This window comes from Delphinapterus leucas, chromosome 11 (genome assembly GCF_059928025.1).
Source record: "Delphinapterus leucas isolate spDelLeu-1000000601 "Yukka" chromosome 11, BTC_Dleu_Yukka2, whole genome shotgun sequence".
Classification (NCBI taxonomy): Eukaryota; Metazoa; Chordata; class Mammalia; order Artiodactyla; family Monodontidae; genus Delphinapterus; species Delphinapterus leucas.
In genome coordinates this window covers 72459989-72482899 of record NC_143139.1, presented here as the reverse complement: position 1 = coordinate 72482899, position 22911 = coordinate 72459989, and the positions used below count along the sequence as shown (strand labels likewise).

The 22911-nt window shown below is 37.8% G+C and overlaps 1 long non-coding RNA gene across 1 annotated transcript in view; it reads right to left on the bottom strand.

The window, feature by feature from the left end:
- LOC111163604 (uncharacterized) overlaps positions 1–18085 on the bottom strand; it is a 44805-nt gene extending 26720 nt beyond the window's left edge. Inside the window, exons 1-2 of the long non-coding RNA XR_002641802.2 lie at positions 10885–18085; positions 8412–8539 (exon numbers count right to left, since the gene is read on the bottom strand). This is a non-coding gene — a long non-coding RNA (uncharacterized LOC111163604). The remainder of the gene's footprint in view (positions 1–8411; positions 8540–10884) is intronic.
- Between the last annotated feature and the right edge of the window lie 4826 nt (positions 18086–22911).

Sequence of the window (22911 nt, the reverse complement as noted above, 5' to 3'; positions counted from 1 at the left end):
GGGGATGTGCCAGGCTTCCAAGCAGCCGTGTGCTGAGTCCCAGCAGCGCTTGGGTACGAAGCAGGCCTGTCAATGTACGTGTCAGCGTTCGTCCCGCAGGTGTGACTCAGCCGGGAATTCACTCTGCTGCGGGGGCGGGCCTGTCCCTTTCATTTCTCTCAGGATTTCCTGGGAGTTGAAGGGTCATGAGAAGCTGCCAGAATGAGCATGTGCAGATGGCAGTGAACGTTTCACGTCAGCAAAGAAGGAGCACTTTTGTTTTTTTCAGGAATGGCAAGTCAAAATGCAGCCCTTAACACCAGAGGCTCACTAGGGAAGTCAAAAAGAAAAGCACGTGGGCATTCACATTAGGCAGAAAAGGATCCACGGAGCTGTTAGAAAACCGAGGGAGATAGAAGCTAAAGAAGTTTTCCTACTTACACATTGATGATGTTTATCTGCAGAGACTGCTTCTGTTACTTTATATACTATTTAGGGGCCCTTAAAATTTAATTCATTATAAATATATTTTAAATTCAAAGTTTCAGAATAGTAACTCAAACATTTCAGAAACTTCTCTTTTTACTTACATTGTGTTTTGCCTCTACTGCAAGGTGAGCAGCTCAGCTACAGTAACCCGCCCACAATTATTGACTCCTACCTCCAGCCTTGCTTCTGAATATTCAAACACACAGCTGTGGGAGTGAAGTGAGAGGCAGGAAACCTGACAGTGAAAAAACTCTCTGTTTTATGTAAACTCAGGCACTTTGGGGGTTGGGAGATGTGTTTTCCAGAGTGTTAGACACACTTCTTCAGTCCTAATTGAGAGGGCTGTTATCAGCATCTTGTAATTGCAAATGCCAAATTTAAACATCAATTTAAATTAAACAGGAATGAACAAAGAAAAATACAAACACACTCTATAGAAAAGCTTCAATTTCCTAGATTATCTGCATTTATTTTTTTGTTTGTTTGTTTTGTGGCCATGCCACACTGCTTGCGGGATCTTAGTTCCCGACCATGGATCGACCCCGGGCCTCGACAGTGAAAGCGCCAAGTCCTAACCACTGGACGGCCAGGGAATTCCCTGCATTGATTTACATGGATAGTTATCTAGGTCCGTATCTGGATACTGCATTTTCAACATGCGGTAAAGGAATATATATGGACATTAGAATCATAAAGATCAAGGTCAGGTTTCCCTGGTGGCGCAGTGGTTAAGAATCCTCCTGCCAGTGCAGGGGACATGGGTTCAAGCCCTGGTCCAGGAAGATCCCACATGCCACGGAGCAACTAAGCCTGCACTCTAGAGCCTGTGAGCCACAACTACTGAAGCCAGCGTGCCTAGAGCCAGTGCTCCGCAACAAGAGAAACCACCGCAATGAGAAGCCCGTGCACCGCAACAAAGAGTAGCCCCCCGCTCACCCCAACTAGAGAAAGCCCGCACGCAGCAACAAAGACCCAACACAGCCAAAAATAAATAAATAAATGTTTTTTAAGTAAAAAAAAATAAAGATCAAAGTCAAATCTAGACCCTACGACATTAAAGCACTTCAAATGTCATTGGATGAACCACTTATGTGCTCAAAGCCATGGGTCCTCATCTAAAAAATGAGGAAGAATAATATCTACATAATACACGTAATAGAGAATGTATGTTCCCCCCAGTTTGTACACTTCGGGAGAGCAAATAATCTGAGGTTTATGGGGGTCCCCCCCCATTGCTATAACCTTCAATACGTAAGACATTGCCCAGCACTCAAATATTTGTTGAATAACTGAATATTATACACAAAAAAGAGATTCCATATGTGAAATGTCTATCCCCTATTTAATTAATAAATGTTTGTTCCTTCATTAACCTCCACCTTCATTCCTACCATACTATTTCAAATGTTTAAGGCTGAATTATTTTGACTCAATTCATATAGTAGATTTATGTTCAGATATTCTTAGACATTTACACTAAGAATTATCTTTGAGTATTTCTTTTCTATTATTTCCTTTATTAAATTAATTAGCAGGACTATTAATTCAACCTCCAGAATATATCTCAGATCCATCCACTTCTGTCCACTTCCACTGTCACTATCTAATCTAGGCCACGATCCCCAAATGGATTCTTGCAATAACCTCTTAACTGGTGTTTCCCATTTTGCTATGCCCTTACAATCCATAGCTGGATCTCCAGTCTCATCATGTACCATTTTCTTCTGTCTTACCCATGCTGCAACCATCCAGACTTCATTTCTGTTCCTCACATATCAAGCTCTTTCTGGTCTCAATCCTTCATACTTGTTATTCACTCTGCCTAGGAATGCTCTTATTCTGGCTCTTGTGTGTGAGCTTCCTGCACATTCACCTGCTCAAACACACCTCTTCAGAGAGGCTTTCCATGTTTACCAGGTTTTCCCTACCATGTTTCTTCATATTTCTTATTTATTTGCTCACTGATTTAACCTAGGCTAAAATTGGCACCACCATTTACTGGCTGTGAGAACTTAGGCAACATACTTAACCACTCTTAACCTTAGTATCTTCACCTATAAGATAAGGGTAATAATAATACCAATCTCACAGAGTTGTGAAGAATGAATGAGATATTATGTGAGAAAAGCTCTGAACGTTGCCTAGAACATGCACTTGCTCGCTTAATATTAGTTATTTCTATAATTTTTATTATTATGTTCACCTGCAAAACTACAGGTTCCTTGAGGTCAGGGACTGCATCTGGTTTTTTTCATCACAGCCTTGCTAGTTCCTAGAACTGTGCTGGCACTAAGTCATCAGTAAATGTTTGTTTGCTAAATGAATAAACGCTACCTAAACAGGCCACATACATTTCAGCTAAAGAGCTTCTTGTAAATACACAGGCATGTTTAAATATGCATAAGTTAATTTACTGCAATAACTACATAATGTAAAAAAGAAGAGAGAAATTGCTATTTGACAACTTCTCACCAGGTCTACCAACACTACCCTAGCCAAGCCACTGGGATTATTCTAGTAGCCTCATAATTAGTCTCCTTTCTTCTACTCTCACCTCCCTACAATCTATTCTCCTCACAGAAATCAAAGTGATCCTGTTAACACACACATCAGATTATGTCAGTCTTGTGCTTAAAATCCTCCAATAATTTCCCATCGCACTTGCAATAAAGTCTAAACTCCTTGCCATAGCTGAAGGCTTACGTGATCTGGCTGCTGCCTGATTCTTCAAATTTATCTTCTACCACTCTGTTCCCTGGTACCACTAAATGTCTGACTTTTTCCCTACCAGCCTCACTCATTCCGTTCCAGTCAGGAAAATAGAATTTTTAAATTTAGAAATTAATATAAAATTAGAATAATCAAAAAGAACAGACATAGCAAAAAACACAGTAAGGGACACAGAGGTAAGAAAGCAAACAAAATGAATGAAACTAAAGAACTGAAAAGTAGTAGAGAGAAAACAGTAGAAAAAGAACTTCCAAAGAAGATCCAACATTTGCATAGAGGGCATACCCAAGAAGAAAAATTAAAATTTTTAACAAAACAAATATTTAAAGTTACAATTTAAGAAAATTTTCTTTAAATGTGTATTTGGATCTCTATATTACAAAAGCACACCGTGCCATGACAGAAAAAATTGACCCACAATGGTCAATAACTAGTCTTATAGTAATAAAATTATTGAATGCTTGAAGTGAGAGAATCAGACATCCAGGCAAAAATATCAAGTTATTTATAAAGAAAGGAAATTATATTGGAATCAAATTTCTTCATATGAATTACCAATGTTAGAAACAATGGAGCAATGCCTGCAAAATACTCCACAAAGAAAGGGTGAATCAAAAATTTTATATCCAGCCAAACTGACCCTCAAGAATAAAAATTACAGATGTTTTAAATATGCACAAATTCATGGAATATTGTTCTCATGGACACTTCTCAGGGAAACTACTAGAGGAAAAGCTTCAGTCAACCAAGACATAACTGGAGAACTACAGCAAAAGGACTTGTAGCGACCATTGAATGTATTTAACTCTGCAATTAAGACTAACACAAACCACAGTTTATGGTGAAGGAACATAGTGCAAATTGTATATGCCTGACAATAGAATAAGAACTCAGTTTTTTTTAAATGGGAGGGAAAAGGGAAAGAATGGAGTAGAATAGTGAGTAATTCCATCTGCAGTAGCCAAGAGTCAAGTGCTATAATTTAAAACTGACTTATAAGCGTATATAACTCTATAAAATAGAACATTAAGAAAGATAATTGACTACAAATGGAGAGTGAAAGAGAGAGAGAAATGAGGAAATAAGAGTAAACAAACTACTTTTATCATCATAAAAGGAAACTAATAGATTCTGTTTGAAGAAGATTACGACCAGTGACATTACATAAAGATATAATTATGATAATATTAAAATAAAATAAAATAAAATAAAAACCTCCTTAAATCTCAGCAAAATTTCACACTGAAAACAATCAGCAGACAAAGAAAACACACCATGTAGTAATAGACTTTTTAAAAAGTTATAAAAGAAAAACATGATATAAAATAATAATAAAACTAAGACCCAACACCTCTGTCAAATCAATAAATGTAAATTGTCTTGATTCATGTATATAAAAGAAAATTTTTACAGATTAAATCACAAAGTAAAACCCTACTCCATGCCAAATACAAGGCAAAAACCTAAGATCATCTTAAAATAGAAGAGAAATCAAAGGTCTACCAAACAAAAATGAATAATATAAAGAAGCCATAATCTTCATATCAAGCAAGGTGGAAGTCAGAACAAGCAGATTTAAATAAAGCAAAGAAGAGAACTTAATAATGCCAAAGGGTTCAATTCCCAGTAAAGATATTACAATTAAGTCTATCTATGCAACAAATAGCAGCATTCATTGGGCAGAAACTACAGGAGACATAAAGAGAAACAAACACAAACATGCTAATCTTGGGAGACTCCAATTCATCTCTCCAGTGCATGATTAATCAGGTAGGAAAAAATAAGTAAGGATACAATGACCTAAATATCATAATTGATATAATGCAAATGATTCATATAGTATAAACACGATAACCTGAAATCAGAGAATACACTTCTTTTCCCAAAAATGACCAATAGAAAACTTTACAAAATCTAAAAAAATAGAACCATAAAAATAGCATTCTTCGATCACACTACCTAGAGACTATTAATCACACTATTAATAATGGTGCAAATATTCTAAATAATATATTAGCAAAAAGAATCCAGGAGCTCATTTAAAAAAACAAACAAACAAACAAAAAAAAAACATTGTTACCAACTGAGATCATAATGGTCCACTACTAGAAACTCTATTAATGCAGTTCATCATATTGACAAATCTAAAGAAAAAAAGTATAGGATCTCTCCATAGATGCTGAAAAAGTGTTGGACAAAATTCATCCACCTTTCCTGATACAACAAACAAACAAAACAACCAAGAAAACATTGAAATAGAAGTAGGAGGCTATCTTGTCGCAATAAAATGTATCTAATTCAAAACAAAGCCATCATAATGCTTCTGACTTTTATGGAAGTGTCTTCATTGTGTTGGCTAGTATCCACTAACACTACTACTATGCAGCATTGTGTTGGAGTTATTAGTCAATACCATTACCCAATAGAAAAAGATTATATATATAAAAATTGGAAGAGATGAGTAAAAATACCACTAATTATAGATAACATGGTAGTATAATTAGAAGATTCAAGAGGTTTTATTAAAAACTACTACAAACAATAAGAGAATTCACTAATAATGAAGTACAAAATCAATGTGCAAAACTCAGTTGTTTTTATATATTCAAACAACCAGCTAGAAGATTTAATAGGAGAAAAGAGTTCATATATAACAGCAACAGAAAAGATAAAGTACATAAACTTAATGTCAAGAAAAATGTGAGACCTGTTAAAAATAAAATTTAAAATAATACTGATGGCCACAAAATAGCCTTTCTACAAATGGAAAGTCCATGTTATTGGGTAGGAAGGCTAAACATCATATATGTGTCAATTCTCTCTAAATTAATTTGTAAATTTAACATGATCTCAGTGAAAGCCCAACAGTTCTAAGCTATATCACCAGATGCTAAATTTAGTAAGAAAAATAAACATAGAAGGGGACCGGCCCTAAAAGACATTAAAACAATTTTAAAACTTAAATAATTAAGAGTAGCATAGTGGTCCATTAGCAAAATAGAAATTCCAGAAGTAAGTGTATCAGATACATACAGGAATTGAGTGTATAAAAAAGATGCCATCTCAAGTCATTAGGAAGAAAAGGGACTGGTCGATAAATACTTTAGGGATAAGTAAAGTAATATCCATATCTTACTTCATATGCCAAAATAAATTCCAAAGGTACCAAAGATTTAAATTTTTTAAAATACAACCATAAAACAGTAAGAAGGAAAGCTGGAACAATTACTTTATAAATTTGGAGTTAGGAAGGTATGTCTAAACTTTTATGACTCAGAATCCCCAAGTCATAAATTATTTTTTTGGTAAATTTGGACACAGGAGAATTTTTTTTTTAATTGCAGAAAGAAGGTCATGAACAAAGTTTTAAAAAAGACAAACTGTGAGAAATATTTCGAACTCACCACACAGGGCTAGATTCTCTAATATACTGATATAAATTGGTAAGACCATTACCATTTTCAAATACAGAAAAAAGAAATGAAATTTGCTCTTAAATAAATGACAAGATAATCAACCTCCCTTATAAAAAAAGAAATATAAACAGAAACCACACAGGATATCACTTTCTACCTCTCAGTTGGCAAAAATCCAAAGTTAGCAAATACATTCGGTTGATAGGACTCTGAGGGAAAAATAGCATTTTCTCATGCATTGCTGATGGGAGTATAAGTTGGCCATATGCTAATATCTATACATCTTACAAATGTATATACCCTTCACCCTAGCAATTCCACTGCTAGGAAAACCCAGATATCCACTAGTGATGTGTGGAATGCTGCCTGTACATTAGTACAAGATTAGTCATTGCAACAAAAAAAATTGAAAATATACTAATGTCCATCAATATGTAACTAGCTAAATAGTTAGTAGTATGTCCATATAATGGAATTACAGGTAGTTGTTAAAAACTGAAAGCAGAAACTCTCCCTGCACTGATATCAAGTGGTATCCAAGGTATATTAAGTGAAAATAGTGTGATTAAGCAAAAGTAGAATAGTGTTTGTTAAGTGAAAAGAGAATAGAGTGTGTAGTATGTCATCTTTTGGGTAAAAAGGAGAAAAATAATGTAGCTATATTTTCTTGTATATGCATAAAGGAATTCTAAATGAATACTCCAAGATTGATAATAGCTGTTATGGGCTTCCATGGTGGCACAGTGGTTAAGAATCTGCCTGCCAATGCAGGGGACACAGGTTTGAGCCCTGGTCCAGGAAGATCCCACATGACGCGGAGCAACTAAGCCCACGAGCCACAACTACTGAGCCCACGTGCCACAACTACTGAAGCCCCCGTGCCTAGAGCCCATGCTCCGCAACAAGAGAAGCCACTCCAGTGAGAAGCCCGCACACCGCAACAAAGAGTAGCCCCCGCTCACTGCAACTAGAGAAAGCCCTTGCACAACAATGAAGACCCAACGCAGCCAAAAATAAATTAATTATTAAATTAAATTATTTTTTTAAAAGAGCCCTCTTTAAAAGTCATGAGGGACACAAAATAATAAAAAATTTAAAAAAATAATAGCTGTTATCCAGAGGGTTGGACCTAGGGGCAAACTAAAAAATGAAAGACATGGATATAAAAGACGCTTTTCACTGTATAACTTCTTATGTTTTTTTGAACAACAAGAATGCTTTATCTATTCAAAATTAAATTTAAAAGATTTAAATAAAAAAAGAAAGAATAATTTGTTATGAAGGTAATACTGTCTTGTGTTTTTCTTAATCTTTAAAAATGTCATTCTAATTTATTTCTTAATTTTTAAATTTAATTCATTTTTTAATTTTTTGCATTATTTATCATATCTAATAAAATTTTGAAGGCGTTAGTTGAGTCTTCATCTCACTGTACACTATTTACTTTTTAATAAAAGTTTAGCATTTCCATAATCCTGAATATTTCCAGCAGGAAAGGACATAGAAGAGCCAGGCTATAAAACTGATAACTTTTCAACTGCAAATGGTTTCATCCCCAGTAGTTTGCCGAGTGTGTAGTTTCCTTGTCATTTTTTCTGGTTGGCAGAATCCTTATGATCAAAGTATCTTTACTAATACATAAAGCTCACTTAGAACACATCTACTGACAATAAACTTCAAAGGCAGTGAAATCCATAGCTGTACAAAGATTCCCGTGTTGTGACATGCTACCAATTTTTAATTAATCAGTGTATATATCTAGTGTATTAAATGTAAGAAATGACATTTGTCACTCACCCCAAATTTGTTCAGGGAATTTCATTGGAAATAGTAAGAGGTGGTCAATTCCTACTGCCCCATCCAAGCATGCACAGCCATCCTGGCTCCAGACGAGCCACTGGTGCCACCTTCTCCTCTCATGAGGTCTGCAAGCCAACGGAGAAACTTCAGTTCCCATGTCCTATAGCTCAACCAAAGATTGGCACCAGCCCTATCCCCTTCTGATTAAAATAAGAAAATATGGTCAAATCACAACATAGTGATTTGATATTTCTGTATGTTTCAAAATGATCACCAGGATAAATCTAGTTTCCATCTGTACCATACAAAGATAGTGTTGTAGGTCAATTGTGCTTCAAAAACAAATAAATTCAAAGAAAAAGAGATCAGATTTGTAGTTACCAGAGGCAGGGGGTGGAACGAGAAGGAAGTGGATGAAGGCAGTCAAAAGGTACAAACTTCCAGTTATAAGATAAATAAATACTAGGATGTAATGCATAACATGATAAATGTAATTAGCACTGCTGTACATCATATATGAAAGGTGTTAAGAGAGTAAATCCTAGGCGTTCTCATCGCAAGGAAAAAGATTTTCTATTTCTTTAATTTTGATGATGGATGTGATATATGTGATAATGGATGTTCACTAAACTTATTGTGATTATATTTCATGATGTATGTCAGTCAAATCATTATTCCGTACACCTTAAACTTATACAGTGCTCTATGTCAGTTATATCTCAAAACTGGAAGAAAAAAATAAAAAGTAAAATAACCCAAAGAAGACATTCCTATTTTTGTCATTATTATATCTGTATCTTAAATTAACTTCAAAAACAATATTCAAATAGATAAAAAAATAATAATTCTATGGCAAAGATGAGGAGGGCTGTGAGTATTTAGCCATAAACATTCAAGTTTTTATAACTATTGCAATATAAATATTTTGTTTAGCCAAATAATGCCTGTCGTTGTTTCAAAAACCACCTGCAAAACCTAGCTTTGAGAATAGCATCCAGGGACTAAGTAATCCGTGGCCATGGTGGGCACCATTTGCAAAGGGATTAGCAACATTCACAGTCACTTTCAATTCAGCTTAAATTTCAGTCTGAATTTGAGCAGCATCATGCTGACACAACACATTCATAACAAGAGAGGAGTTTCCTGTTCTTTTTATGAAGCTTTGTAACCTTGGTTTCTGGGACTCCTTGTTTTGGAAAAAAAAAAAAAAAATCACTTCCTGATAATTTCTCTGTTGAAGAAAAAAACTAATTAAAAGAATAATTGGGAAATGAACATGTTTTACATAAAGATATGCAAGTGATCTTTTTTTTATTTTTAATTCAACTTAAATTCTGACTACACATTATTTTTTCTCTATAAGTATGCACAAGGGAAAAAATAAATAAAATACTTCTGCTTGCTGGGTGCTTCTAATAGGTGTTCAGTAGCACAAAGACCACAGAAACCACATGATTGTGACAATTACTATGGCAACTAACAAAATTTTCAAATTGAAATACCCACAGTCCAGGCTGCCCACACAGAGCTCTTAGATTTGACACCCATTTCCACTTCAACGTATGTGTGCAAATTTGGAAGCCTCTGTCATCTTGTAACCACAGTGAAAAAAACTGCCTACGTTAACCCTGCTACTTGATTTTCAGTTGACTGTTCCGTACGTCAGGGAGTATCTCTTGCAGCACTCCATTAAAAAATGAAGACCAAAAAGTTGGCTGCCCATCTAGAAAACTGCTAAAACCTGAAGCACACACGGTACTAAATTAGCAATATCATCCATATGTTTTCTCCTCTGTGTACTCAAGTTCATTAAAAATAGCTTCCATCACATAGTGTATCTTTTTCTTCTCCTGACTCAGATCGTCATTTTAATCTGTCTGATTTAATTATCTAAAACCAAGCCCCTCACGTCAGAGAGGGCCTTTCCTCAAATAAATATCACACAGGAAAGCTGATGTGTAATAAAATTGTAAATGGTTTGGTCAGAATGTTCTGTTTTGTTTTTAGAGACAACAGAATTTCAGGAATCTTTTGGCTCGTTCTCATGTGCTGATGAGGAAAGTCTCAATATGGACATCAAAGCCATTTGGAAAAGGCTGAAAAGACAAGGAAAGTGTAAATAATCCTCTGTCCTGGCAACACACCCTTCTAATTGGAAAAAAAAAAAAAAAAAGTCATTGGACAGAATTCTGCTATGCTCAGCAAATGTCACTATGTGATTTTCTCTTCCTGCTTCTACTTCAGTAGAAACAAGAAACAGGAAATTTTAGGACAAGAAAGACAGAGGAAATGATGTGCATCTTAGCAGGACAAGCACACAAGAAAGGCAAATGGAGAGCTCTTCTGCTAGGACATATGAAATTGGGATATACGAATTCACTACTGAGATAGAAATTTTCCAGCAAAACCATCGTCGTCGTCGTCATCATCATAATTAGCAACCCAACACTCCCTGAGTGCTTATACATACCAGGCATTGTTAAAAGTGTTTTACATGAATAGGCTCATTTCAGCCTCGCTTTCAGTGTACCACTGCTGTCTCCAACTGCTAAGCAAGTCGTAAGGTGTAGAGTGGAGCCAGTATTTAAACCCAGGCAATCTGTTTTCAGGTTTTAAACCCTGAAGAGAGAATAGGTAGGTGTCTGGAAAAGTCTATGATATTTCCCCTTGGAGTCTGTTGCCTTTCAAAGTCTGCACACAAAAACAAAAACCATAATTTACAATAGTGATGTTTGATGAGACCAGTGTTTAATGAGAAGATATACCTATAGTTGGAAAATGTCATCTGGGTATGGTTCTGACTAGGGGATCAGAAGAGCTAGGCTCCCACAACCAGCCTATGGCAGCAAACCTTAGTGTCCAGAGCAGCATTTTAAAAGGTGAATAAGTCTAAAGTTAGTAAGATGGAAGCAAATGGAAGCAAAAATACAATCAACTCTTGATTATTTGTGATTTATGGCTAGGAAATACAGGTCATTCAAACAGCTACTTTAGCCGATAAGTTCAACCTTCTGCCCATGAAAACCTTGTGCATTCAGTTTTTATTACTGCTGTAACAAATTACCACAAATATAGTAGCATAAAACAACACAAATTAAGTGTCTTATAGTTTAGTAGTTCAGCAATCTAGTATGGGTCTTACCGGACTACAAACCAGGTATCTGCAGGCTGCATTTCTTTCTGGAGATTTTAAGGGAGAATCTGTTTCTTACTCATTTGGGTTATTTGCAGAATTTAGTTCTTTGTGATGGGAGAAGGACTGAAGTCTTGTCTACTTGCTTCCTGTAAACTGAGGCCCATTCCCAGCTTCTAGAAGCTGCCACATTCCTTGGCTCATGGCCCCCTCGCTCACCTTCAAAGCCAGCAATGGCAAGTTGAGTTCTTCAAATCTCTCCTCCTTCCTCTTCTGTCTCATCTCTGTGACCCAATCAGGGAAGTTTCTTCCCTTTTTAGGACTCACGTGATTATATTGTGCCCATGCCATTAACCCAGGATAATCTCCTGACTTCACGGTCCATACCTTTGATTATACCTGCAAAGCTCCTTTGCCATGTAAGGTAAAATATATACAGTCCTACCCAGTTCCACAGCTCACATCTCCAGGTCCATAGATAAAGCCAGGAACATCCTTGGAGGACATTATTCTGCAACCTCATTTATGAATAGGAAGCACAGCTAGAAGGTTTTGTTTGTTCCTCATTTTCTCTTTAACAGCTTTATTGAGGTGCAATTGATGTACATTGAACTGCACATGTTTAAAATGTACAACTTTATGAGTTTTGACATTTGTATACAGTATACACCCATAAATCTGTCACCACAATCAATATAAGGAATATACCCATTATTCCTAAAGGTTTCCTTGTGACCCTTTTTAACCCATCCCTCCCTCCTTCATCTCATTCCCAGGCAACCATTGATCTGCTTTCTGTTGTTATAGATGAGTGTGTATTTTCTAGAATTTTATATAAATGGAATTACACACTAGGTACTTTGGGGGGGGGTCTGCCTTTTTTCAATCAATAATACTATGTGACCTAGCCATTCCACGCCTATGCACTACTTTTTTATTTATTTGTTTTTGGCTGCGTTGGGTCTTTGTTGCTGTGTGTGGGCTTTCTCTAGTTGCAGCGAGCAGGGGCTGCTCTTCGTTGCGGTGCGCGTGCTTCTCTTGCGGTGGCTTCTCTTGTTTCAGTGGCTTCTCTTGTTGCAGAGCCCGGGCTCTAGGCGTGCTGGCTTCAGTAGTTGTGGCTCGCGGGCTCTAGAGCGCAGGCTCAGTAGTTTTGGTGCACGGGCTTAGTTGCTTTGCAGCATGTGGAATCTTCCCGGACTAGGGATCCAACCCGTGTCCCCTGCATTGGCAGGCGGATTCTTAACCACCGTGCCACCAGGGAAGTCCCTCCTATATACTACTTTTATTGTTTCTGGCTGGGACAATGTGTTAAGAAGAGAAAAGAGACTAAGAACAACCTGAGCTTTCCCGACCTCCAGTCCAGCTCAGATACAAACCCCGGGCTAACTTAGACATATGAAATCTTCGACACTCAGACAATATTCTGTTCTATCCATTAGTTTTTGCTGTGTAAGAAACTATCCCTGAAACTAAGTGGCTTAAACAGTATCACCTCTCTGTGAATCAGTGATTTAAGCTGGTATTTGCTGGGTCATTCTGCTAGGATTGGCTAGGCTCACTCTGGGGCTAAAGTCAGTGCGTAGATTGGCTAAGGGCTGATTCAATGTCTCGCTCAATGTCTGGTGGCTGGTGCTGGCTGTCAGTTGATGCTGGCTGCCAGTGGGGTGATGAAGATGACTGGCCACAGGTCTCCAGCAAATTACTCCAGGTTTATATTTACCTGGTGGCAGCCACAGGATTCCCAAGAGCAGCAAGAGAGGCAAGCCCCAATGCTCAAGGACTTTTCAAGCTTCTGTTTACATCACATTTGCTAATGTTTTATTGGTCATAGCAAGTCACATGACTAAGCTCAGATTAAAGGGTGAAGAAACAGACTCCACCTCTTGATGAGAGTAACTACAAAGAAACACTGCAAAAGGACATGCACTCAGGTAGGGGAAGATTTTGAAACCTTGTTTCTGCAGTCTAGCTCATCTACTTTTCTTCTTCCTTCATTAACTACACTCCCTCACTACCCATTCACGCCTGAAGCCATGCCTCAAGTTCAATTTCCTTACCCATCACTCAGCAGAATCTATTCTCTCATAAATTACCAGTGAACTTCTTACTTGCTAAATCCAGGGAACCCATTTCCCTTATCATCTCATTCGGCATCTTGGCATCATTTGACACAATCTTCTCCCTTGCCTTTGATAACACTATTCCTTTCCTTATAGGCCTCTTAGCTATTTCTTCACAGTCTCCTTTATGGAAAAAGTGTGTAGCATGGTGCTAGCACAAAATAAGCATTTTAAGTGGTTTGTTGAATGAATTATTGAATGAGTGAATGAATGCAAGAACAAATAAAAAAGGATTATGTTCCCCTACCCACCAATTAAATGTTAGAATTTGCCAATCTTTGGTTACTACCTGTACACTGATGATTTCTAATTTTATGTCTCCAGAGCCTAAATCTCTTTCCTTACTTCAGGCATGTATATGCAACCTCTGACTGGACTTTCTCCCCACTGACACTTCAAACTCAACCTGTCCGAGTCTGATCTCATTAATCTCACTGCCAGACCTACTTTTCTTCCAGATTCTTCCACAATCTGCCTAGTCACCCAAGTCAAAAATCTGAATGTTATCCTTGGCTCCATCCTATCAGTCGCTTAAGTCCTGTTACATCTTCCTTTTGAAATCAGCCCCCTTGTTTCCAACCACGTTTCTACCACTTTTGTTTGGGTCCTCATTAGTCCTTATCTAGATGCCTACAGCTACCCCCCAACTCAGTGTTTGCAAAATCGCTCTGAAGACAAAAATCATCTGAAGACAGGAAGCATATGTTTTTATGCTTGTTAAAACTGCAGATTACCAGACATGCCCCAAACCTTCTGCGTCATAATCTCCCAGAAAGGAGCCTGGAAATATGTATGTTTAAAAAGCAACCCAGATGATTCTTGCTATCAGGAAACATGGGAAAATATTTTTTTGCCTCCCAAATGCCAGAGTTACCACCGACCCTATAATCTACTCTCCACAGCATTGCCAGTGACCTGTTTAAAACACGAATCTAATCTTATCACTCCTTTGCTTAAAATATTTTCATGGTTCTTCATGGTGTCTAGGATAATAGCCACATTCTTTAACAGACCCTTCATATTTCTCTGGCCTTATCTTTCAATCCTTTTCAGTATGGACTCTACGCTCTGTTCTTAACTCTTTCCTAAATGCAGCATGCATACCCTTTCAGGCCACTGCACCAGCTTTACCTGCTACTTAGGGCACTCAACCCCTTTATTCATCACACACATATAATACTTCAGTGAGACAGGCACTGTTCTGAGTGCTTTGGAAGTATTAACTCACATATTCATCCTTACAACCCTGGGATGGGTAAGTAGATGGTGGATACTATTGTTATCCCCACTCATGGAGAAAAGGGAGAGACATTTGCCTGGAGTCACGCATAGTTTCTGGCAAAACCACGACTTGATCCCAGACAGCCTGGGATCTGTAGAATCTATGCATTTAACACCCATGCTCTAGTGCCTTGCCTTCATCTGGTTAAACTCGTTTTTATTCACAGCACATCTCATGCATTAATACTTCCTGGAAGGCTTCTTCAATCCCCCGGTCTGAATTAGCATTCTGGGCTTATTTTTTGTCACAGCACTCATAACACTGTACCATTAAAGTCTCTTTTTTTGTCTTACAAACCAGACTGTAAGTTCCTTAACAGAAGGAAACACATTTTTTGTATCCCCAAAACCTAGCACAATGCCCAGCATGAAGTACTAACTTATCCGTTGAATTTTTTAAAAAGGAATAAATGAATGAGTGAGTAAACTTATAAGGGAGCTGCAGGGAACATCAACAACAGACAATCTGAACATTCTGCCCCTGAATCGTCAAGTCATCTGTACACAATTTCATAAGGCTTTTCAATTTTGGGCATATGAGATGGCTTACCTTGTATGAAAAATAAACTTTGGAGTCTTCTTACAAATTCTACAAATGTTCATGGGAATTCAAATTAAACGCATGATTGGACATTTATTTGTTTAATCTATTCAGTAGATTTCTTTTATTTCTCTGTGTCAAGCATGAAAGTTAAAACTATTTCTAGACCTTTCATCTTAGCTCAGCTTTCCCCTTAATTTCTTCACTCCAAAATGTTGAACAAAACAGGTCCCTTTTTGTGGTTGGAAAGTTTGGCTTTACATAGAACCTTTCAACACACTACTGTCAGCACCTGATTACGGGTCATTTTTTAGCCTCTGACTTTCACTTCCTTCCTTAAATAGGTCTTTCAGATGAATCGTCTTCAGCCACTCTGTGATTATGCAGGGAACAGTTACTCAGTATATAAATGAACAGGATGCACTCAGCTCCTTCCTACCTTGTATCCTTCTGTGCTCTGATTTTGGGGGTTTCATTTTCCATTCAGTAAAAATTTGAGTGACAACCGTGTGCTGGATTTTGTGTAAGCCCTCAGTTCATTAACACTTCCTGCAAGTATGAAAGGAAGCAAATAACTGGGGAAAGCTCACATCTACCAGTTTTCAGCCTTTTAGCATCTTTGGTTTGGAGAGGAATTTAGTGGAAAAGGACTTGGATGAGACTTTTTATAATACTTGTGCAATTCTTTTTCTATATGTCATGTCATTATTAAAATAATTGTGTGTGTGTACAATACATATACATATAGATGTAAGTAATCTGTCCACCACCACAGTAGTAGAGCCTTCTAACTACTCAAAAATCTATCCCTCAGCCCATAACCCATGAAAACTTTATCAAATTCATTCCTATAATATGCATTCTGATAGTCGTAACTATTGGATCGATTTTGGAAAATAATATATTTTGGTAAATAATCTATTTAATGATAGTTTATGGGTTGTATCACATGTACACATGTCCATGAATATTAATATGAAAGATTCCACTTTTTTCCATCTGAAACCAGGAAAAAATCAAAGTACCAAGACCTACAATACTGGAAAATACTAGAATGAATTAAGGAAAGAGGAAGTTTACAATAGAACTTCTTGTCTTTTATCTTCCATATGAATGACATCCTACATATGTATGATCCTGACCTACATCTCTACAGTTGAAGGCTGTTTCCTGAGTGAATCACAGCTGCAATGAAAGGTGCAGCAACAGAGGTATGAAAATACACAGGCAACAGCACTCTGACAGAGCAATTCTATAGGCAAGAGATTAAAGGACTAATGTGCAGGACCTCAGATATGGTAGGTTTTAGGAAAGATTTTGAACCTCTATAAGAGTGCAAAAACTACTTATTTAAGAGTCTTTCCAGGCTGCTAAAGAGGATTCTGGCTTTGTGCTGCCTCCCCCTCTCGTTTATCTTCTGAGAAGAGAAGAGATGTCAAAAGAAAGTAAGCTTTGGGCATTAGTAATGGAGAATCGTCAGAGAATGAACAGAGAGCAGTGCCTGCGAGGTGGTAGGAAAGGAGGAAGATGTAACAGAGTCAATTAGGATGAAGAGCCAGAGAGGGTGGGAAGAGAAAAATAAAAACAGCCCAAACTGGGGGCAGAGGAAATGGCTCAGAAAAGAAGCTAGGAGTGCGAATAGCTATGGGGTGTGACGGCAACTTGTGGGAAAGAGAAAAGAGGAAATTTTCCGAGAGCTATTTGTACCCTTCCTAGTATTTGAGAAACACAAGTGCAGTATTTGAGATGTTCTGAAATTACTTTTGGTAGCTGAGTTCCTTTGCATACAGTACTGCCCTGAACAGAACTACATGGTTCATGGCTTTATAAACATTACACGTCTTGCAGTGAAATGTTATGAAAACCACCTTCACTGTCATCTGGCCAGCAGTATTTGTTGCCTCTGGATGAACTGATAAAACCCCTTTAGATTGACTCATTCTCTACTTGGACCACATTGCCTCTTCTCCTCTCCCCATCTTCATTTACTGTTCTTTGTGTCCTTGTTGAAATACAAATAACAAACTAGACTTTAACATCCTTGATGCCAGGAACTGTGTCTTTTCTTATTTTTGTACTTCGAGTTATATCTGGCAGAACACCCAGGATGTGATTAGATATTCAGTTAGTTAACTAATCAATTAATTAATCCTAGGATACATATAAAGTTTTGCAAAATAAAATGAGTAAAAATGCATGAAGAGAAAGCCAAGTAGCTTTGGTTTTGTTGGTGGTATTTTAATTATTATCACTTTCTTATTGATCTTTTCAATATTCTGATTCAGCCATGTATTGGAATCTAAGAACTATCAGATACATTAGTCACTGGTGATTTAATTACTACAACTTTGTTTACCGACCTTACCAAAATGTTCTGATTTCAGCAACATATTTGGAACTCAATTGTTACTACTACCTTTTAACACTTCAGAAAATATCACTAATTTAAGAGACTATTATTCTTCTAGAAAGTAGTTATATAAGTAGCATTAATAACACTTGCATTTTCTACCATTCTTGTCTAAAAATTAGCTACAAAATTGGCCAGTTTTAATTCTCTAAAGTTTATGAAGGTATGCACGAGATCATAGCTATAGCTCCCACACGAATTGTTTTGATTGTCTGGAAGTCTGTGTTGTTTCATTAGCTATTATCCTTCTGCACAAAGTCCTTACATAATGAAATGCACCAAACCATCTCTGGATCCAGAATAGCAGTGTGCCATGAGTAGTATATAAGACAAAGATTTAATGGCTAGGTGAGAGCACCCATCGAGAATCTGGACTGAACCGTAGGAAGTTAAAAAGGAATAAAAACATTTGTTCTCTGACAACAAGGAACTTATATACAACATACACAAAATAAGTTGCTGTGATGTGAAATGAGAAGCATTAAAACATATACATACACACACTTTGCTGTCATGCATTCATAAACTTACATTTTCAGTTATGTTGTTGCTCTCTCAGTGTACACACATTGCCAGATAGATGTGTTTTTGACCGGGTAAAGTAGAAGAGTCCAGTTGAGAAAACAGGCCTGGAAGAGGCAGCACTTACCAGCTGTGTGCCCTGTGTAAGTCTTAGAGCTTCACTGAGCCTCCGGTTCTTCATATGTGAGGAGGAGTGGACACCTACTTCTTGAGTGGGGTCTAAAGAGGAAATGAGGTCACCGTGGAAGTGCCTAGCATAGAACACCCCACAACCAACCGTTCTCTCTCCACATTGCATTTTACTTTGATTTCTGACTGCTAACTCACGGTAAAGCCTGCACCTTCTTGGCAGTTCTGCTTCTTAGACACCAAGATTAAACAAACAAACAAAAAGCGCCCTTCTGATGACTACAAAAAAATAAAACTATTTACACAAGTCACAAAGAGGTAGCATTAAATACGTTACTGATGAGAGTTGTTCAGATGTACATATAAATGCTTGGCTACTTAAAAGATACAAAAGGCAATTAATATAAAGGAGAGGAGGTTTCTGGGAAGATTGTAGAACAAGAAGCTGTCCCTTGAAAGGGTATTATAAGTAAGGTATTATTAAGGAAATTTTTATCGTGTTTATTCTTTTATGATATAATGCACACTTTAAAAAAAAACTTAGGGGCTTCCCTGGTGGCGCAGTGGTTGAGAATCTGCCTGCCAGTGCAGGGGACACGAGTTCGAGCCCTGGTCTGGGAAGATCCCACATGCCGCGGAGCAACTAGGCCCGTGAGCCACAGCTACTGAGCCTGCGCGTCTGGAGCCTGTGCTCCGCAACAGGAGAGGCCGCGATAGTGAGAGGCCCGCGCACCGCGATGAAGAGTGCCCCCTGCTTGCCGCAACTAGAGAAAGCCCTCGCACAGAAATGAAGACCCAACACAGCCAAAAATTAGTTAATTAATTAATTAATTATTAAAAAAACTTGGAAAGCATATAAATTTTTTTTAAATCATAAAATCAGCCATAAACTCATACCAGATATAAACTCTGGTAACATTTGGTGTTTTCCTTCCAATGTTTTTCTTCATATGTGATCTATATTTTTTACCTATTTTAAATTATATAATTTATGTGTCTTTGCATCTCATTTTTTTCTTAGACTGTGTAATAAGCGTTTTCCATGCTATTAAACATTTTCTGAAATCATGCTTTTTAACGATTTTTCACAGCTGCCTGTTATACATAAGATACATGCACAATAACTCTGAATATCACCACTTACAAATTACTCCTTTATACTGCTCCCAGTTTTTCACTTTTAGCAGAACTTTAGATGATGAGAATGATGCGTTTTAGTTAAAAGTAACATTTTGACCAACATGACATAAACTTTACAGACTGGATAATGAAGAGAAAGAGATGAAGGGGAACAGCTCAGAATAGAAAGCCAACATGGAATTATGTTATCTCTATATACTATCAGATAATATAACAATGCAATTGTACTTCTAAGTAAGTTAAAAACATCTTAAGGAGGTCAGAGAGCATTTACTTACACCAAGGAATGGACAGGAATTAAACAGTGAAAAAAGGTTATGTTCTTTCCAATACACTGATGAATGTGAGCCCTGAACTACCTTTTGTGGTCACAGTTGGTCTCTGGAAAGTGTTCTGTATCATAAGAAGATGCCATATTTAATAAACATCAAATGGCAGAATGATATCTGGCTAATAAGACAGATAAGGAGCTCATCTCATACACAGGTTGAGCTCAAGTGAACTCTGGCATAACCATCAAAGAGTGCAAGGAGGGTGGGCAGAGAGGGCAAGGACAGAAGGGAAGATTTCTTCCATTCAAAACCACGCAATTCCATCTCATCAAGTCTTTCCTGATGATCTCCTTCTCCAGTGCCTCCCCTCATCACAAGCTCTCACACTGCAGGCACATGCCATCAGTTCATGGACTCAACTAAGTTCTAACAGTGTAAGGACACATGGAACAAATTCAATGTTCATGAGGGTCATCCTTTGTTCCTCTTTTGTACAGCACTGAATAGTCTCTTCTGACGTTCCATAGACCCTCCTCCTTTGTTACACTGAAACTTGAGCAACCATAGATTGTGAAATGAAGGATTATAAACCAGGGCCAGGAGAACTACAGCAGAAAATGAACTAAGGTAGAAGTTGGAACCAGATTATAAGAACACGTTGAACAGATAGCCTGGAGACAGAGATACATAAAAAACCAAAAGATAGAAGGAATTGGAGAGGTGAAGTCAGACAAAGAATCAGAACCCAGAGAGATCAGGTCAGGAGAAGGCACCAGTGCAGAAATAAGTCAACACTTGGGAGGACCAGAGGTCACTGCTTCAGAGACAGAGTGTCTTAAACCGAAATGAGACCAGCCTCAAATGGAAGGACATTGTTTACTCCTCCTGAAAAATCAAGATCCACAGATTGGCATCCTGGACATGGAACCAAGAGATTAAGATGAATGCATTGGGTTTGGTAAACTAGCACCTCATTCAACTCCCTGAGGCCCAGTAACTTATCTGGCTTTGGGACTGGGTCTTTCTCTTTTATCTGCCTTACCTCCTATTCTCCAGTTTCACAGCAGGCCAGACCCCCTTTTGATTAATAGCTTTGGTTTAAGCTATATTCTTCATAGGATCCTTTGGTTTCTGGTTGAAACTACCCTATGCAAGGCCACCTCCTCACTCGTGCAAGAGACATCCTTTCTGTCCTATATGTCCCCAACTCATTTCAGACAAAGACAGATGCCCCTTTCCATTCCTTCCCAGGGTTGAGAGTGGCAGGATGTGTTTGAGCTGCTCAAAACCCTATTTTCTTTGGAGTTGAGAAAGAAGGGGATACAAGAAACAATATGAAGAGAACAGAACACCCAGGGACATCCAAAAGCACTAAAACCTCCTGTAATGGAGCAGGGCCCCCTGGGCCCTTCCCAGGACAGACCCCATGTCCTCTGCCTGCCTCTTGTCTGTAGAAAAACTTTAGCCAAGGAATAAATTTCATCAGAGAAGTGAGAAAATGCAGAAATGAAGGAAAATAGTCAAGCAAGAAAAAAATAATAGTAGTTTAGCCATTAAACAAAGTCAAGGACTTTTAGTTCCTCCTCAAGGGCTATAGATAATATTCTGAGTCATATCTTTTGAGCTGTTTTACAGATACTGAAACCTCCACCACGTAGAAGAAGTTAACTATGTGATGACCAGACTATAGCCATGACATAAACTGCTCCATCTTGCACAATTCCAAGAACTGGCCTCAAAGAAACAGGAACAAACCAACCCTAGAACTAAAGGCTAACTGTACTTAAAACAATCAAGATGATACTTACCAGACCACCACATGACCAATTTCAGGATGACTGTAGGAGTTGACTATGCTGTTCTGCACGTAGCCCCTCGTTCCACCTGTACACCCCTGAAACTCCCCTTTAAAATCTTTTGCCTCCTGATCGGCAGTTCGGAGTTGGCTCTTGGACACGAGTCCACCTTCTCCCCAGATTGCTGGCCTCCTGAATAAAGCAACCTTTCCTTTCCTACCAACACTTGTCTCTAGAATATTGGCTTTCAAGCAATGAGCAGCTGAACCTGAATTCAGGAACACTCCCTCTAAGAGATGCCTCTTGCGCTGGGCAGGACTGCACAGACCCGCGTGCACCCATGGGGCCACACGCAGTGCATCAGCTTTGCCTCAGCCTCTCCTCTCTCCATTATCCTTCTCAGGAACTCTGAACCTGATCTGCTCATTCTTTCACCAACCTTTTAGTTAAAGTGAAAAGTCCTCTTGAGCACTTTCTATTTTCCAGACGTAGTTGAAGCCTTCCTCCTCGTACCATTTATCTTACTTAAAAATTTCTCATTTTGTGGATTCACAAAACATATTTACATGTGAAAGGCAGCCTCAAGGGGATTCTGGTACATTTGTAAAACTCTTGAAGAGAAGTATTTACATTTTAAAATGAATAATAATGTAGCTTATTGTATATAATGTATATACAATAATGTATATTATTGATTCCTAACTAACCACCAGAGATTCTGCTAAGCGCTTTATATTATAAAGTATATATTATGTATTATATAATTATTTATCCCAATATTTTCAACATACCATGATTGCTTTCAATACACCTCTTATTTCCATTTAACAGAAGAGAAAATTGAAGATCACAAATAGTACGTGATGGATTCAGGACTGAAGACCAAACCCATATGACCGCAACATTCATCCTCTGGTCAGTATCCTGCATGGTTTCTTGCTCTGAATAACTCTGGCATTGCTGTCTTTGGCATTTATTTGGCAAGGAGGATGGCACTTTCCACTCTCCTACAATGAAGATACAGCTACTGCACAATCTTGGTCACAGAATCATTTGGCTGCCCTGAAAATGGTTGTATGTGAGGCTTGCTAGACTCTAAATTTCCATACTGATCACCTTTTGAAGTGGGAGTGGAAAGAAAAAACTGCAAAAT